The following is a 13,674-nucleotide window of genomic DNA, read 5'->3' as shown; positions in this document are numbered from 1 at the left end:
GATTAAGAAAACAAATTCAAATTTTTTCTCTCAAGAAAAATACCCTCTACTACTCATACTCTTTCTACAAACACTCTAACTTACCTTCAAAAGTTACTAAATTATCTGTAAGTGTTCTTGAGTGTTTAAATAGGAAGGTTTGCTTTTTCATTATTGTGAGATTGATTCATTTTTATTGAGAGCCAAAGCAAAAGGATTCTTAGGTGACTTTGCTAATAAGTTCATCCTAAAAAGACTTTATTAGAACTTCTGAGATTGCATATTTGTTGCAACATCTTGAGAAGCTCTTATTTGCTTTTGGTTGTGAAATATTTTCAAAATCATTTACAAATATCTATTGTGCTTTATCTTGAAAACCATTTGAAGAGATATTTTTGTTTGAGGTGAAACATCTTTGTTGCAATATTTATTCACTCACATATTATTTGCTGAATACAAAGATTATATATTTTGCCATCCAAGCGTATACATATTCACGTGATTGAGATATTTCGCTGATTGATATTCTTGAGGCTTGCTTGATATTTTGTGTGAACACGTTTGATTGAATATTTTGAAATACACAGATTGTTGTTGATACTCTCACGTACTCACTACACTGATAGAAAATACATTTGAGAGTTTAACTATTTAGAGCACACTGAGCTTACATATTAAATCATCTGTGGTGTATGTGATTGAACAGTACAAATCTACTTTACTTGAAAGAACTTTTATATTGTACAATTTGATTGTAATCTGAATGATTCCAGGCGTGGCCTGAGGGGGCAGTAATCTAGTTCGGTAAGGATTGTTGTAAAGGTTGAGGTCAGCCCTATGCTAATTGACCTGGTTTGTATAGGTGTCGCTCCACCCGGTTAAGTGAGCAAGTGATAGTGATAATCCTTGTACTTGTTAGCCAAGGGGGGGACATAGGCAGTTGGTCGAACCTCAATAACATATCTGTGTGTCACCCTCTCTTTACTGCTTGCTAGTGCTTGTGTGATTGATTAAACTGCTTTATTTAATTTCTGATGTATTTATATTATTTGCACTAGATTAACCATAGGGTTGTGAACATACTGTTGTTGGGAGGAATACGTAGGGGTTAAATTTTAAAAATACCAATTCACCCCCCCTTTTGGGATCACAGTAAAGCTAACAAGAAGGAGAATGAGAAGGGGTCTACGGGGGCTGCTGTGTGAAGGAAGAGAAAAAGAAAATTTATAAAAGGGAGGAGGGCTGCGACCTACCCAATGAGGATACCCAACCCGGCTGCATGGCTGGGTCACATCAAATATATATATTTTATTATTATTTTTTTCTTTTCCTTCTTTCTTCTTCTTTTTATTTCTTAGAGAACTAGCCCCATTTTGACTCTCCTAGAGCCCATTTATCTCAAAGCTAAAAACACAAAAAATTGTAGATAATCTTTTTATCTTTCTCTAGGGTTTCGAATTGTCTCTATCAGAGCTTGGACGGGAAAGTTATGCACAAATTACGAATTGGTACCAATTTTAGCTCTCAAAAATTTTCCTGTGATAAAAAAATGCCAAAAATTTATAAATTGCTCAATAAAACCCAAATATTACAATTAGGACATCGTGTTAAAATATTGAGTGTAATTAGGTATTTAATTAAAAATATAAGCCCAATGCATGAATTAAAGTACCTAATTACGCAGTTTAAGCGCGTAATCATACCCCCCAACTAATATTTTACTTGTCACTAGCAACTAACGTGAATGATTTCAAGGCGGTATCCACAATTACTAACTCAAGCAAACATGAAATTAATGTCCATGCAACACAACCATATCGTTTCACATATAAGAATATGACTGAATTTCACACAAGCTCGTTCATATTCAATGCACACAACTCCGAAGCACGTCACTTATGTAAGTTTCATCATTATATAGCATTTAAGAACAATATACTCACATGAAGTTAACCAGCAGTACAATTTAGAGTTAATGTGGTCATATAATTTCGAGTATAAATAGGTGAAATATTGAGGTGTGTGTGATGTTTGTGAATCATTACACATAAGATACCAATGGACACCTACAGAATGATTGTTTTGATTTGGCCTAACTGGTATACCCTAAAAAACACTAAAAAAAAATAGGTTCACTCGTCATATGTAAGGAGTGTCGCGATCAAACATCCCACATATTGCAATGAACAAACGCTAAGTATATGGAGTGGACTAGTCTGAAAAGGATTTAACCTATTTGTAAGGTGTCAGGTCCTTTACCCTAGCATCTTCTCACCTACTTGCCATGTCCAACTGATACCACCCTAGATCAACTTATTCACAAACTTGGCGTGAATACATCCGAGACATTAAACGGTTGAAGAATCTTTATATGTGGAGAACATGTGTCGTGTCCTTGACTTTTTTTGGTATTTCTATGGAGCTGACATTGACATTTTATTTCATGTGCATTTCTATTTCTTATTCTTTCTTCTGCTCATTCTTCAATGTTTGTCTTTTTATTGTCACTTAGGACAATCATTACACTTCTTTTGTTGTCTTCATACCATCAATAGGAATTAAGCTCGAACAGTGGTCCATGAACCAAGTCTAACTCTGATTTGATGTTTACACTCAAAATGATGATACATGGCTCAAGGATATCTCACAAGGTGTCATAGTCGCCACGGGTGTTCTCTCAGTGCTCACAAGGAACCCTAAGTGCAATGAACCACGTGAATGTGTCTATTCAGTCTCATGAGATACCGTGTAAATACAAGAGTTAATATAGCTAGATTAACACGAGTGTACTACCAATCAATTCTTCATAGAGTTACAAAATTATATAAAGAGAAACTACACACAAGTGACTCAAGTGTGTAATTCTTAGGTTATATGCAAGTATGTGAAGGGTATAAGTCAGTGTTCATTGTGGCATAATCGTTTATCTTCAATGCTTTTTTTTTTTTTTTTTTGTTTTATGTTTTTTTTTTCAAATTATTATATAAAACCCAACAAGTATATGTGCACAGTGTCACATGCAAATGCTCACCCCCCCCCCAAACTAAAGTGGAATATTGTCCTCAATGTGAATGCATAGGGGAAATAGAAAAACTATGCACGAGAGAAGTAGGGCATACATAGGTGGAGAAGTAATGGAAAAGAGAAACTGAACTACAAGAAAATGTACCTGCAAATTAACTAAAAATAAAATAAGGTAGAACAAAATGAAAATAAGGGAAAGAAAAACATCACAGTTGTTTGGTGGAGGCTCTGGAGGAATTTCGTTTGGTGGGTGCAGGTTTATAAATTGAACAAGCGAGTCTCCAAATTTGAGCCGCCACAATGAATCGAGATTCATACCTACACGAAAGTTAGCCTCAAATGAATTAATACGTTTCAAAATACTAGAAAATACATGTGTAGATTGACTTTTTGTTGTAACAAGAAAAGATCTTTATTTAGCATATTTTTAAGGAAATTTACTTCTTCACGAACTCGTTTTGGAGGAAGAGTTGTTGGAACAGTTATTTTTAGTTATTTAGAAGCATTAGCATTAAAAGTTTTACCTGGTTCCTTAGAAGTTAGACATTCACCATTCTGCTCATTCTCTTTATCGGGTGTACCAATCATCTTACCACTGTAGGAATTGCTTCAGCATTGGGCTTCTTGACATTTATTCCAGTCGGGAGTGACGGTTCCACGGCTGCCAAACTTTGAGGATAAGGTACCACAGATTGGTACTCTTTATTAGTATCAGCCTCCTTATTAACTGACTGCTTCACTTCTAGGCCCACTTCCTCTGGTTTTTCTCTGACTTCATCTGTTTCAGTCGTAACTTCAAGTGTTGGGACAACTGGTTGTCTAATAAGCATCTCAGGTTGGGAAACTTCTTTCCCGCTTCTCGAAGTGATGGCGGCCTCCGCCGTTTCAACAGAAACATTATGTAATTGTTGTTGTTGTTGTTGTTGTTGGTATTCTTGAGGACTAGGCTGAGGTTCCATAGGAAATTCTTCTTTTTCTAAGATATCCAACCGCGTGCTTACGCATTAGCGGCGTCCCACAATTCATTTATGTCTTGAGTATACTGATTGATTTGAATTTGCATGAACTGTTGGAAGACATCCTCAAGAGACATCCCCGGTGGAGCAGGCGTTGCATTAGATGGAAATCCTGATGGCGCACAGCTCTGAGGGATTTGTTGTGGTTGATATGGAGGCGGAAGAGTGTCTGGATAATATGTTGGCTCATATGTATCTCCACCACTGATTGTGCTGATAGGTTATACTGTCATGGGTGCTTGATTGTATCGTGTATTTCATTGTGGGACACTTTCAGCTAGGTGATCAAATAATGATAGTGCCTGATCTGGTTCCTCGCTGAAGAGTTCTCCATTGCACATGGTCTGGACAAAGTGCTTGCAATCAGGAGTAAAAGTTGTATATAAACAATTAACTAACCTCCATGATTCACACCAGTGATGTGGACAAGTACTTAACAGATCCTTGAATCTCTCCTAGCAACCCCAAAAAGTCTCATCACCCTTCTGCATAAACTGAATGATCTGTTCTTGCAAAAATTGAGTTTTCTGTGAGGGACAAAATCTATGCAGAAATTCACGCTCCACATCAGACCAATTAGAGGTAGAGTGAGGTCTCAAAGAATCAAACCACATTTGCGCCCTATCCTTTAAAAAGGCAAGAAATAAACGCAATCTAATGGATTCATCAGTTCTAACACGAGAAAAAAAAATTGCAAATCAACTCGAACTCCGTTAGGTGCCGATAAGGGTACTCAGAGTCCGTCCCGTAGAACTGAGGTAGTAACGACTTCCTCCCGTGCTACATCATGAAATTAACTTCGTCATTAGGTAAAGTAGTGTAAGATGGTGTAGTGGTGCATTAAAACTGCAAAAAATCCATAAGCATGCGTGGTGCAGGTGTAACCATAATTTTTTTCAAAGCTCAATTCCTTATTTTTTTTCTTTTTCATGAGACTAATTAAAATTACGGGAAAAACACTAATTTGAGACTAAGATTGACATTCCTTGGCAACGGCGCCGAAAACTTGACTCACTCAAAAAATGAATAGCTCAGCAGCTATCCAAGTATAGGAGTTATGTCGTGTAATATTCAGCCCAAAGGCCAGATCGTCTCCTCAGGGAATGTGGTTTAGTCTTAAATTTTACGTATTTTCAATCGAAAATAAAAAGTCACCGAACTCAGTTCAAATTCGGGGTTTTCAGGATTATTTGAGATTTCTTTTGACAAATTAAACAAACATGCAATTTAAACCCTAATCTAGCATGCACTAAATTTAATAACGAGAAACGAAAATCCTACGTCTAATCAGCAAGAATTGAAACACACATGAACTTTGGAAAGCACTAAAAACGATAACTTAACACACAAACTTAAACATGCAATTAAGAAATTCAATCGAACACAAACTCAACCAAGAAAAAAAACAAATCTTTGCAATCAAGGACTTAAACAAAAATTAAAACTTTAACACTAAACAATAATTAAAAGTGGTAAAAAAATCAGACTTGAATAGAACTAAACTCCAACTAAAGGAACCCATCACAACTTAATTATAGAACAAAGAAACAGATTTGAATCCTAAAGAAGGTATCTTTCTTTTTGTATTTATTATTATTTTTTTTAGAAATCAAACTGAACTTAAATCAAACATAAATTAATTCAAGCAAAAAAATTAAATTAAATGATAATACCAAATAAGAAAATGAAGGCAATAAATAAACCTCAATGAAAATACCCAAATAAGATTAAAAATTAAAACTTTAATTAGAATTCTACCAAAACAAATATCAATTATCCAACCTTAAAAAAAGTAAGGACAAAAAGAGAACAAGAACTAGAGTACAAAGAAGAGAGAGAGAGAGAGAAGGTCATGGTGTGTGACAGCTGGTATTGCAAGTGACCGCAGGGCTTTATGTGTGGCTGGTGGCTGGCTAAGTGGCTGGGGAAGAACCGTGGGTATGGCTGAGATGCAGCAGCAGCTGAGGGAGGCTTCAGAGTCAGTAGGTCTTTGGGTCTTCTCGAGCAGCAGCCGAGAGAATGACTGGCAGCAGCTGGGAGGATGACTGGTAGTAGCGGCTCGGGATGGCAACAACAGAGTCTTGAGGGAGCTCTCGGGCTTCCTTGGGTAGCTACAGTAGCAGTGGAAGCAGCAAATCATTTGGTTCATCTTCTGGTGGCAACACGAGGTAGCGGGTGCTATGGCCACGACAAGACTGCAGTGGTTGGGATGCAACAATAGAGAGAGAAAGAAAGAAGAGAAAGGAAAGGAAAAAGAGCATGAAAGAGGAAGGAAGAGAAAGGAAAGGGAGAAAGAGAGGGAAAGAAAAGAGGAAGGAGAAGAGAGTGAGGGAGCAAGAGAAGATGAGGGAAGCAAGGAGGGGTGCGGGACTGGCAGGGAGAAGAGGGAGAGAAGGGAGAATGAGAAGGAAAGAGAAGGAGAAGGAGAAGGGGTCTGCGGGGGCTGTTGTGTGAAGGAAGAGAAAAAGAAAATTTATAAGAGGGAGGAGGGCTGCGACCTACCCAGTGAGGATACCCGACCCGGCTACATGATCGGGTCACATCAAATATATATATATATTTTTTTTTTCTTTTCCTTCTTTCTTCTTCTTTTTTATTATTTTTTTTCTTTTCCTTCTTTCTTCTTCTTTTTATTTCTCCTACCATATTTATGAATTTTATGGATAGAGTATTTCTTCAGTATTTAGACCAGTTTGTTGTGATTTTCATTGATGACATACTAGTCTACTCGAGCAGTTTTGAGGAGCATGAGACCCATTTAAAGCTGGTACTTCAGATGCTCAGGGAAAATAAGTTGTATGCCAAGTTTAGAAAATGTGAATTCTGGTTAGAGAAAGTTGCATTTCTGGGGCATGTTATATCAGAGGATGAAATTTCAGTGGATCCCAGCAAAATAGAGGCAGTGATGAATTGGGCAAGGCCGAAGAACGTTTAGGAGATCAGGAGTTTCTTGGGACTAGCGGGATATTACCATTGGTTTGTAGAGGGATTCTTAGGATTATCTAGGCCTTTAACGCGACTAACCAGGAAGAATGCCAGGTTTGAATGGAATGACGATTGTGAGCAGAGCTTCCAAGAATTGAAGCAGAGGCTTGTTACTACTCCAGTATTGACCATTGCATCAGGAGGTGATGACTATGTGATCTACAATGACGCATCCTTGAAAAGGCTCGGATGTGTGTTGATGCAGTAGGGCGGAGTTGTAGCATATACCTCCAGACAATTGAAATAATATGAAAAAAATTATCCTACCTATGATCTAGAATTGGCTAGAGTGGTTTATGGATTGAAAATTTGGAGGCATTATTTGTACGAAGAGAGATGTGAAATATTTTCAGACCATAAAAGTTTAAAGTATTTTTTCATGCAGAAGGAGTTGAATTTGAGGCAGAGGAGATGGTTGGAACTTATTAAGGATTATGACTACACCATCAGTTACCACCCAGGGAAGGAAAATGTGGCAGCTGATGTTCTAAGCCAGAAATCAGGAGGAGCAGCATAGTTAGTAGCAGTAATTCAACACCCGATTCAGTTGGACTTGGAGAGGCTCGGTGTGGAGTTAGTAGAGTGATCACCAGGCATTTATTGCCAACTTGGTGGTGCAACCTATCCTATAGGAAAGGATTAAAGTTGCTCAGAGGGATGACGCGTAATTAGTAGAGCTGATAGCTAAAGTGCATGATGGATAAGGAGAGGAATTTAGTATTTTAGATGACGGAGCTTTAAGGTTTCATACCAGGCTGTGCGTGCCTGCAGATGTTGATATCAGAAGGATGATCCTTGAGGAGGCTCACAGGTCCCTGTACACGGTACATCTAGGCAGCACTAAAATGTATAGGGATCTTTGAAAGTCTTTCTAATGGAGCGACATGAAGAGGGAGATTGCCAAATTTGTGTTGTTTGACATGCCAGCAGGTTAAGGCTGAACACCAGAGGCCGACGGGACAGTTGCAGCCACTTTACATCCCGGAGTGGAAGTGAGATCATATTTCTATGGACTTTTTTACGGGGCTACCGCCAGCATTGCATGGATAGAACGTGATTTGGGTGATCATAGATCGACTGGCAAAGATCATCCATTTTCTCCCTATTAAAGTCAACTACTCAATGGACCGATTAGCAAAGTTATACATTGAGGAGGTAGTACGCTCCCATGGTGTGCCGGTCTCTATAGTATCAGACTGAGACCCATATTTCACGTCACGACTTTGGAAGAGCTTGCAGGAGGCTCTGGGGTCTCAATTATCATTCAACACGACATTTCATCCTCAGACTAATGGGCAGACAGAGAAGACGATTCAGATATTAGAGGATATGCTACAAGCATATGTGTTGGATTTTGGGGGTAGTTGGACCCAGTATATGCTACTGGTGAAGTTTGCATATAATAACAACTATCATGTCAACATTGGGATGGTACCTTATGAGGCATTAAATGGTAGAAGGTGTCGTTCTCCATTATACTTGGATAAGATGGGTGAGCAGCAAATTTTGGGACCCGAGTTAGTGCAGCAGGGGTACGATAATGTCCGACTGATTAAAGACAGGATCAGTGCAGCTTAGAGTCGGCAAAAGAGCTATGTAAATACTCACCGCAAAAAGTTGGAATTCGAAGTAGGAGATCATGTGTTTTTTAAAATAGCACCGCTAAAAGGAGCCATGAGGATTGGGAGTAAAGGTAAGCTGAGCCCTAGGTTTATTAGCCCATTTGAGATACTTGAGAGAGTGGGTGCAGTCGCCTACAGGCTAGCTTTACTGTAACGACCTGAAGAATAATGTTGTTTAAATAATAAAATGAAAGGGAAATGGAAACTGGAAATAGAAGGAGGCAGTCAACTTCGTTGATGACATTGCACTTTGGAAGGAATGACTGAGGGGAATTATCAGGGCCTCATTGACGAAGGGAAGATTTGTCGACAAAGGCAAGATTCGTCAACGAGGAAATACCGAGAGAGGTTTTGAGCAATTTGAATTTCGTCGACGAGGAGTGGGTTTCGTCGACGAAATTATTAAAGGACTCGATGACGAGATAACGTGGTTTATTGACAAATCGAGTCCTATAAATATCAAAAGTTTAGATTTTTACTTCAAAATTAAGAAACCTCTCACTCTCTCTCTCTCTCTCTCTCTCTCTCTCTCCCTACGGTTTCTCTCTCTTTTCTCTTCGATTTCGGGCTGGATTTCCTTCGGTTCGATGATCTGAAGCCACCACGACGCTTCTGGGAAAGTTCTCTGCAAATTTTCAGGAGCGGATTGTTGGTGGGGTTGAGTTGGAAATCATCCCAAATCCAGGGTAAGACTTTCTACTCAGTATTTGGTTATTTGATAGTTGTAGGAAGTGTTATGTGTAGAAATACTGAACTTTAGTTATGGGGAATGCTGTTTCCAGGGTGTTGAGTTGGGAACCCTGCGGGTGCGGGACATATTTTCTTAGGGGCTTTGACTTGGCAATGGTCGGCCAACCATTGTCAGGTCTCGCCTTCGGGCCATACAACCCAGTCATGTGGGGGTAATACATGACAACAGCCAGCTAACCTACCAGGAATGTTTTTGTATTATTATTATATGAGATGAAATAAGTTGATAAAAATGCAGTATGTTCTACCGTGTTTTGATGATATATATATGTTTTCCCAGATTTAATAAAATAGTTACTGAATATGTTTTGTATGGTATATGTATAACACAGAATACTTATGTTGTCACACATTGGTATTAGTTTATTCCCCTTACTAGGAGATGTCTCACCCCAAAATTTTATAAACTTTTCAGGAGCCCTTGATAGGAGAGCGGGTAAAGCACCACTAATATAGTATAGTAGATCTGCCCTTCCAAAAGGGTAAGTATTTTGATAGGGTCGGTTGTATTTTATGGAAATTGTCCTAAGACATCTTTTTGGGTTGAGTGTTGTGTATATATATATATATAGTGAATGTAGTAACTCTGGTATTATGATGTATGGAATAATGAGATGTAGATGATTGTATGTTTCCTGCTGCTTAGGCTTCTGCTATATGTTCTGATATATCCCTGGTACCAACGGGTCCAGGTGGGCTATGATCTGCCAAACTTTGTGATATTGTATTTATTGTAAAAAAAATATGGAAATTAAGCAGGTCGTCACATTTACCACACATTTTATCTAGAATAAATGATGTATTTCATGTTTCGATGTTGAGGAATACGTCCTAGATCCCTCCCATGTGATCAGTTATGAGGAGATAGAGCTTAGGGACACTTTGGCATATGAGGAAACACTAGTGTAGATTCTAGATAGGAAAGAACAGAAATTGCGCAGTAAGATAATTCCATTAATAAAAGTCCTATGGAGGAATCACGCATTGGAATAAGCTTCATGGGAGCTTGAGGAAGAGATATGACATAAATACCCACGCCTTTTCAGTGGGGACCAGCAATAATCAGGAAAAGATTCAAGTAAATATGTAAAGTTTCTTTTGTGCAAGTTAGTCAGTACATGTAATAATTTCTGTTAGTAAGTTATAGGAAAATTTTATTCAGTATTGTAATCTCCCAGAACCGTAAATGTAACCACGATATTCCTCCGCCCTAAGTGAGGGTAATTAATAAGATAAGTAGCGAATTTTTCCTCAAAGGATGGTGTATAGTATGGATAGTAAATTTCAAGGATGAAATTTTTATAAGGAGGGGAGAACGTCGAGACCAGGAGAATTATAGCAATTAAATAATAAAAGGAATAAGAAAAGAGCAAATTCCAAAGGGGGACTCAGCAGGGTATCGTCGACGAACGCTCTGTGTTCGTCAACGAACAGCCTTCTTAGACACGTCAACGAGGACACATGTCTCGTTGATGAAGAGAAATCAAGAACATGTTTAAGGACATGCAGGCTCGTCAACGAACTCCCTTCTTGGGTTCGTCGACGAGGCCATATGGACATCACTCTATATATAGGCCATTCATCGAGGAAAGGTTAATTTTTTTCATTTTTTCTCTCTCTAGCTTAGTTTATCTGACTTCTCTTTATATTTATGGCTCCATTTTTTCCTGGTTCGACGATCAGAAGCAGCTACGTTGATCTTGGGGAGATTCTCCACAAGTCTACCAGAGTAGATTGTTTGTTAGGCCAACTTGGGCACCATCCCAAAATCAAGGTAAGTATGTTATTTGAGGATTTATAAAGTTGTTGGTATTTCTGGACTGAGTAAAATGTATTAGAAAGAATAATATTGGAAAAATATAAATTTCAAGGTGTTGAGCTGGGAACACCATGAGTTTAGGTTTGGATTAAATTGTGAGCTCTCAGTAAGCTAGGTAAGGGAACAAATTAAGTTAGTATATTTTTATGAAAATTTATTTATTTATTGTACAATATTTATTTAAGAAATTATGTATGGTATGGTGCAGTGTTTGGGAATACTGCTGTTAAACAGGGAAAAATATATTTAATGTTATTTTACTAGTAAAGTATGTTTTCAGGTCAGATGAAATATTTGACATAGTACCCATAATCATGTGGCATAAGTATAGATTTTTATGTAAATTATGTTATGCCAGAAAATTATGATTTCTCATATTAAATACGTTTTACGAAAGTTTTTAGAAAAAACCATAAAAAACAGTACATGAACTATGGTTTTAGAATATTATGTTAAACAGTACAAAAAATTCATGTTCGGTATGTTATGATATAACCGGTGCAGATGCCGTGAGATTCAGTCGGCGCAGATGCCATAATTATGCATGCTATATTAGAATTCAGGAAAATATGATCATGTTAGATATTACTCAGAAATACGATACAATTATGTATCAGTAATATAAAATGTACTATATGTTATCAGAACCCAGATGTCTTAGTTTAGATTTTCAGAGCACGGTACCGTAGCTATCGGTTCAAGTTCAAGTTAGTGCTACCACACATCTCGTATAGAGTGTGAGAGATGGCAATCGATGTGGCTTCAATGTAGTACAGGTGTCCCCCTGTCAGTCCGGACCAGGTGGGGCAAGCCAATTGTACTTACAGACTCATGTTTGACTTAGCGTGGTCGGCCAACTATTGTTAGGTCTCGCCTACGGGCCGCATAACCCGATCATGTAGGGGTAATACATGACATCAGCTAGCTATCCATCATGGGTATTATTTCAGTATTGTACAATTATAGAAGATGTTTTACATGATTATAGAAATTAGTACGATATTTATTATAATATATATATATATATATTATGTACAGTTCATGTTTAAGCACGACAATATTCACGTTGTCATACACTGATATTAGTTTATCTCCCTTACTCAGAGGTGTCTCACCCTAGTATTACAAACATTTTAGGAAATCTAGATAGAAGGGCAGATAAAGCTCCGCAGCAGTAGAGGTTGACCGAGCTACCCTGTCAGAAGGGTAAGTAGTTGAGGCAGGGTTAGATTGGTTTTTGGGTTATGACCCAAGGATACTTTTGACCTTTTTGGGGTTGTATGTATATATAGGAATTTATGGATTTTAGTAGAATTCTGGTATTGTGACTGGTGTTGTAATCATGATATGTAATTTATGTTTTGTGCTTCTTAGGAATTAGATGTGTATGACGAGTATATCCCCGGTACCCATGGGTTCGGGTTGATTGTGATTATATCCGTATAGCAGGGTATCAGAGTTATTATGAATGATATTATAATATATATATATATATATATATATATATATATATATATATATATATAGCACAAATAGGCAGGTCGTTACATTTGTTTTTCCATGAATTATTAATTTTGTTTACTTCAAAGTCACTTTCTTCTTTAAAATTCAATTCTAAATTATGAATAGCTTCTTCTTTTGTTAAAGTATTAATGGTTTTGTTCTTGTCTTTATATTTTTTAATAATCTCTTCTATTTTTCTTGTTATTTGGTCATTTTGAGTTTCAAAACTAAAATTAATATCTTTGATTGAGAAGGATTTGAATACAGGTTCTTGCTTTTTGACTTGTTTACTTGATTTTCCTTTTTCAAATGTAGAATTAAACCTTATATTTATTGCTTCTTCCAAGAGATTTTCAATTCTCGTGGATTGATTTGCAATTGTTTGTAGCATTTGATTGGTATAATTATTTTGACTTATTATTTGATCAATTTCATTATTTGTTTCTTTAGCTTTTTTGTATGGTGAAGCTATGACTTTTGTTCCTTTGTATTCTATTTTGATTGAGTCTGTGGGCGGATGTATTGAAGATATATTATTATCATCTAAAAGCTTCCAATTTCTATTATTATTATGAATAACATTGACCATTTGTCTATCTTTTATAAATTTGAAAAATAGTATTTTCTTTTGAGTTTTTTGCATTTCTTCTGGCCATTCAACTTTTTATTTTTCTCTTTCTTCCTTATCATATTTTTTGAAAAAATCATCTCTATTCCTTTGACTTAATTTATGCTTATAGTCTTCTCTAAGGACTTCCATATTTGGTTCAAATTTTTTTCTTATACTCAATAAATTCTTTCTTTGATTTTCTTTTAAGACTTTTCTTTGATCTTCATCTAATGCTTGAGACATAATTGGAGAAATTGATTCTTCAGAATCCTCTTGATAATATCCTTGTGGGATTTCAGGTTCAAAATTAATCCTTTAAGTTTATAAAACTTAGTAGGTTATGTATAAATACTCGAAATACTTTTT

Source organism: Malania oleifera, chromosome 1 (genome assembly GCF_029873635.1).
Source record: "Malania oleifera isolate guangnan ecotype guangnan chromosome 1, ASM2987363v1, whole genome shotgun sequence".
In the NCBI taxonomy this organism is placed as follows: domain Eukaryota; kingdom Viridiplantae; phylum Streptophyta; class Magnoliopsida; order Santalales; family Ximeniaceae; genus Malania; species Malania oleifera.
Note: the sequence above shows the minus strand (reverse complement) of the source record.